At 47.5% G+C, this 6,000-nt stretch overlaps 1 pseudogene; it reads left to right on the forward strand.

Moving 5' to 3' along the window:
• The first annotated feature begins 842 nt into the window (after window positions 1–842).
• LOC120098374 (small nucleolar RNA SNORA48) lies at window positions 843–973 on the forward strand (annotated as a pseudogene).
• Window positions 974–6,000: the final 5,027 nt, after the last annotated feature.

Here is a 6,000-nt window from a genome sequence, read left to right on the forward strand (position 1 = left end):
TTCACTGGGGGTTCAGTCTTGGCAGGACCAAGAGCTTCCCCTTCCACTGGTGCTCTTACTAGGCTATTCATTGCTACCTATGCAGTCGGAGTCCAGGGTCAGTCCATGTATAGTCTTTGGGTAGTGGCTTAATTCCCTGAAAGCTCTGGTTGGTTGGCATTGTTGTTCATATGGGGTCTTGAGCCCCTTCAAGCTCTTTCAGTCCTTTCTCTGATTCCTTCAATGGGCATCCCATTCTCAGTTCAGTGGTTTAATGATGGCATTCACCTATGTATTTGCTGTATTCTGGCTGTGTCTCTCAGGAGAGATCTTGAAACTGACATTTCCCCCCTGGGCTTGGGGATTTGCCGTTCCCTGTTCAGGAAAGGTTAAGATTTCTGGTAGTGCACACAATCAATGAAGCACACAGATTTTGCTGCAAGAAAACTGACAGATAATGTGTCTCTCCTTAGAATTGCACAGGGTGCTAATAGCTGAACTATCTCCATAGATATCAGATATTCATCTGGACTACCAGGGAGCGAGTGGTAACTAACTGGCTTTTAAAATAAGCCAGAAAGGATGAGTTATGTACAAAAGCAAAAAACAAAAAACAAAAAAACAAAAACAAAAACAAAAACAAACAAAAAAAAACAAACAAACAACAGCTCAATCCTTTCTTGAGATGTCCCCACACTGCAGGTTGGTTCTTTATTTGACCAGTACAAACAAACAAAAAAAAAACCTATCATATGTCATTCTTTCTCATTTCTGTATAAAAAGTGAACACACACACACATACGCGCGCACGCGCGCGCGCGCACGCGCGCACACACACACACACACACACACACACACACACCACCTCCAGCAATGGGCAAAGAGACACCTTGTAGGTGGTGGTGTTCTTACGTCAGTCAGGGGCAGAGCAGATGGTCGTCCTTTGTTCATCCTGGCTTGGTAGGCACAGCTGTCTTGTGCCTAGAACGCATAAGAACCAGGCACAAATCCAGGCAGCGCAGTGCAGGAGGCGAAACGCAGACAAAGACCTGCAGACCATCACGCTTCCCACAGACCTGCCCTCCAGCCTGTCTGTGGCACAGGCAGGCCATACACACCTGCTTGCTACCACTCCGCACATCCCGGATGGAGAGCGTTACCTTGGGGCGTGACCAGTCTGCAGCAGGAGCCACCATGATGGGCGAGAATGTGGTGATCAGATGGGAGAGAAAGAGAAGTGGAGCGGCTTGAGCATTATGGAGCGAGGCAACTGGAGACTCGAGAATAGAGAGGCGTACCCTGTTATGAGTTGCCAGACCCGCCACGTGGGGCCATGGTGAAGTTCCAGCCTACACTACTACTGAGGGCCTTGTCTGTGTCTCTGTGGCTAGTGGCAGTCTCCAAGTCCATGGCTTATATTACAAATACACTATAGAACGTAGGGGGATGTCGCTGGCACAGCAGCGGCTGGAGACCACGTGAACGTCCAGGGGCTGTGTATAATTAGCCCTGACCCTTAGTGGCTGTGGCAGTCTGAAGAGCTGGCCCCACCTCTTACCAGGAGCAGCGTTCAGGAGAGGCTGCACTTCTCTCAGGCCACACAGCAGTGGAGCTGGTCCTGATAGTGGAGGTGTGGAGCTGGAACTGATGGGGAGCAGTTGAGCCAGCCCCAACGGTGTGAGTATGGAAGCGCTGAACCCTCCACTCGTTCCCCCGCGCCCATTCTGCCATCCCACCTCTGGCAGTCAAGAAAACTGCCTCGAGAACCGAGAACCGTAAGCTCAGGAGATCTAGCCCTGCCCCTTACCAGCTGACACACTCAGGAAAGGAGCCCTGTATCTTGCCTGGACAGTCAGCAGAGCTACTCCTGGGGTGTGGGTGGCGGGGGTGGGGGGTTGGGGAGATGGGGGCGTGGTCCAGACACTCCTCTGCCTTGAGGTGGCCTGAATGGAGGCACATAAAGCCCTCTGCCACCTTGCTCCTCACCACCTGTGGCAGTGGAGAGAACTGGCCCTGAAGGCATGAGAACCAGTGAGCTGGCCTTATTCCTCACCCGATGCAGCACTTGGGAGTGTGGGGCCCTGCACCTTGTCTGAGCAACACAGTAGAGTTGGCCTGTCTGGTGGGAGGTAGTGTGTGTGCTTGTTTTCCCTCTACCCACCTCACTGCCTACCCAGAGCATCTGGGAGATCTGAACCCTGGGTCATAGGAGTAGGAGAGCTATCCCTGCCCCTTCACTGGCATTAGCCCTGGAAAAGCAGGCCCTGCATCTCACCTGGGCCACACAGTAGAGCTGACCCTGATGGGGAAGGTACAGGGGAGACAGCCCCCACTGTGTAGGCGACTCAATCAGTCAAGTGTTTTGGGGCAAGTGGGAGGAGCTGAGTTCGATCCCAGAACTTATGCAAGAAAGCCAAATACATTTTAATCCCAGATGCCAAGAAAGGTGAATTCTTGGGACTTCTTGAGTAGCCAGCACACCGATGTAACCTATTGGCAAGGTCAAGGCCAACTAAAAGATCTTACGTCAAAACACAAGGTGGATTGCATCTGAGAAATGACACGGAGGTTGGCCTCTGGACTTAAAAGGCGCACACATGGGCACACATTTGCACATACCCTACCCACAATTATGTGTGCACACAGACATACAAATACACAAGACAGTCTTGACTGTCTTAGCTTCCACAAATTCATCCAGATCTTATAAATGTCTGGCAAAGCAGAGGAACACATATTAAAGTTCTTTGCTACATGTTTAATGAAAAAATAATAAAGGTCCTTTGTAAGTCCTTAAATAGTAAGAATAGTTAATTAATTATAGAAAAATCCATTCAAACGAAAAGTAAGGTGACATTTCCAAAGATGTGCATCTCTATTTACTGGCCGGGAAAGTTCTCACTGATGTATTTTTATTAAAATAGTAAGACAAATGGTTTCTTTTTTAAAAAAATTATTATATATAAGTACACTGTAGCTGTCTTCAGACACACCAGAAGGGCATCAGATCCCATTACAGATGGTTGCGAGCCACCATGTGGTTGTTCAGATTTGAACTCAGGACCTCTGGAAGAGCAGTCAGTGCGCTTAACCACTGAGCCATCTCTCCAGCCTGCAAATGGTTTCTTTAAAAGTATATAAACTAAGGGATCACCTTTGTAAATGTCTGTGTCACAAAAACATGCATGACAGATGTCATAGCTCAGCTTGGTTGTCAACTTGATATGTGTGCAAAGAGGAAACCTCAATAAATGAATTGCCTTCATCATGCCTGTGGCCATGTCTGTGGGGCATTTTCTTAATTGCTAATTGAAGCAAAGGGGCCCATGGCACTCTGGGCAGTGTCTGGAGGCCAGTGGCTCTGGCCAGTATAAGAAAGGCGGCTGAGGGCTGGGGATTTAGCTCAGTGGTAGAGCGCTTGCCTAGGAAGCGCAAGGCCCTGGGTTGGGTCCCGGGGGGGGGGGGGGGGGGGGGGGGGAGGGGGGAAGGCGGCTGAAGGCGAGCTAGGTATCAAGCCAGTGAGCAGCACTCCTCTGTGACCTGCGCTTCAGTTCCTGCCTTGAATTCTTGCCTTGCCTTCCCTCAGTGATAGGCTAGTGCGGCGACTTGTAAGCCAAATATACCCTTCCTTCTCAAATTGCTTTTGGTGTGAATGCTTTCTCACAGGGACAGAAACTAAACTAGAACAATGGTCAGAGTAAGATGGAGTCTAGTTCAGAGGCTTTACTGGGATTTCCATGTGAGGAGCAGGTCTAGTCTGAGTGTGTAGCTTCAGTGTGGCTGGTTTGAATGATGCCGGGGCGTGGGGGGTTGGGTTGTAGCGGTAGCCTGTAATTGCCAAGTACCGGGTCCGACTGTGATTCAAAACAGGTGTGTTGGCTCGCTGTGAGAGACCCAGGCAAAGAGGCGGTTATGGCTAAAGACTTGGGTTGATTTACTCTGAAACTTGCTCCATCTGAAGCCTTTGCTGTCGCCAAGCATCCTGCAGTCCTGGGAGAGGCAGCCTCTTCTGAAGCCACAAGTGGCAGAACCCTCAGGGCACAAAATGGCTCCCGGTGTGGTAGAGCATGTCTGTAGGCATGTAGGCTGAGGCAGGAGGATGAAGAGTTTAAAGACAGGCTGGAGAGCATAGTGAGAGCCTGAACGAAAGAAAAATACCTAGGAAACAGGAAAGTGGAGTAGAATTAGCTCTGCGCTAATGGAGGAAGAAGCGTGTGCTTCCCTTTTGTATCAGGTTTGGCAACAAGTGCCTTTACCTACGTTGCTGGTCTTGTTGTTCCTGTTGTGTTGTTGCTTTTGTTGTCGTTCTGAGGCAGGACTTTGCTATGCAGCCCAGGCCGGCAATCCTCCTACCTCAGTTTCTTGAGTGGGTGAGATTAAGGGAACATATAATTACATATAGCTTTAAGAATAACTTTTACAGTAAATGTTGAATGTTGTCATTTTGTCTATTAATGTAATCAACACATCTCATATAATTGGCTGAACCACCATGTTCATACTTCTACTACTCATACTCATACTACTCATATTTCAATGACAGACTGAGAGCTGTGATGTCTCAAGTCAGGCCACTGCTTGCTTGCTTGCTCAAAACCCCTTGAAGCTGCCAAGAAAGATTCCAGGATGTGGTTAGTGGCTTAAAAAAAATGCTCTGAACACTCAGGACTACATTGGTCCTGAATACCTGAATGTAGCCTCAGTCAGCTAGAATAAAGAAAGACTTTCATTTGGCTATAAACTGTCTGAGTGGTCTTCTCTGGTGGGCTCCTCTAACAGCTGTACTATGACTACATCACGGGAGCCTACAAAGTATTTACAAAGTTAGGAAATAGAACTCAATGATAAAGCAAACACACACACACACACACACACACACACACACACACAGCATCTGAGGCCTACACTAAAGCTTCCCCGAGTGAATAAAGTATGTTGATGCGATATCTACATACAGATATAGTTAGTCATTATCACTCAAAGCGGGTGAATACCTTTGAACCCAGAGCCATACCAGAGTTCTAACAATCTGGACGTAATGGGAAGTGTGTGTGTGTGTGTGTGTGTGTGTGTGTGTGTGTGTGTGTGTGTGTGGGTGTGTGGGTGTGTGTGCACGCGCGCGCTTTGACCCAGGGCATGTTAGGCAACTGTTTTATTTCTCAGCCTCTAGACATATCTTTAGTGTATCTGCCGCCTTTAAATTTAGAACAGTGTGCGTAAATAAATGCTATCAGTGTCGTCAACATGGGGTAAATTACTTGATGCTGTTTTGTGGTTCTTAAATGAATGACAGAAATGAGGGAAAGATTTTAATTTCTATTTTATTCCATTTCATTTGCCAAGTTTCTTTGGGTGTCAAGAAATTTACCGAGGATGAAGTAAAAAAAGGCAAAGGAGATTCTATTCGAGGCTGCTGCAATGGAAGAAAGAAACTGAACTCAGCGTCGCTGAAACCAGGGATTAGAGAGCTTGTGTACAGTTTGGGCAAGCTAACGGAAAAGCCCTGGAGTGTATCAGTAGGCTGTGCAGTCAAGGCAGGGGCCTTCTGCACTCACTAATTGTGGCTTATTAACTTGAAACAGCACTTCGCACTGAGCCCGGGAAGCTGGCTCTGTCTTTCTTGACATTCAATTTGAAAGAGATGGCTTCCAGGTTTTGCTGAAAGACTGTCCTGGTTTTAATAGGGTAAGAGACAACAACAGATTTATAGCTCAGGGAAGCAAAGAACGAAATTACCAGGGGAAGGTCCTGCTGCCTGATTCAGCCAAGAACTTCATAAAGTCGTCTTCTTGGTGGTGGGTCAAAAGGAAAGACAGCCTGATACAGAAAAACTGGGGTTAGGGTAAAGAAAAAGTTGTTAGATGGGGTACAATTACTTCAGGTTCATTTAAAAACCATGCTTTCTGGACTAAGGGTTCAGCTCGGTGGGAAAGCCTGTGCCTCGTGTAAGCACAACCTTGGATTTCATGTCCAGCTCTCTAAATTTTTTAGTCAAAAAAAAAATAAATTAATTCACAGCAT

This window comes from Rattus norvegicus, chromosome 18 (genome assembly GCF_021556685.1).
Source record: "Rattus norvegicus strain SHRSP/BbbUtx chromosome 18, alternate assembly SHRSP_T2T, whole genome shotgun sequence".
NCBI classification, from domain to species: Eukaryota; Metazoa; Chordata; class Mammalia; order Rodentia; family Muridae; genus Rattus; species Rattus norvegicus.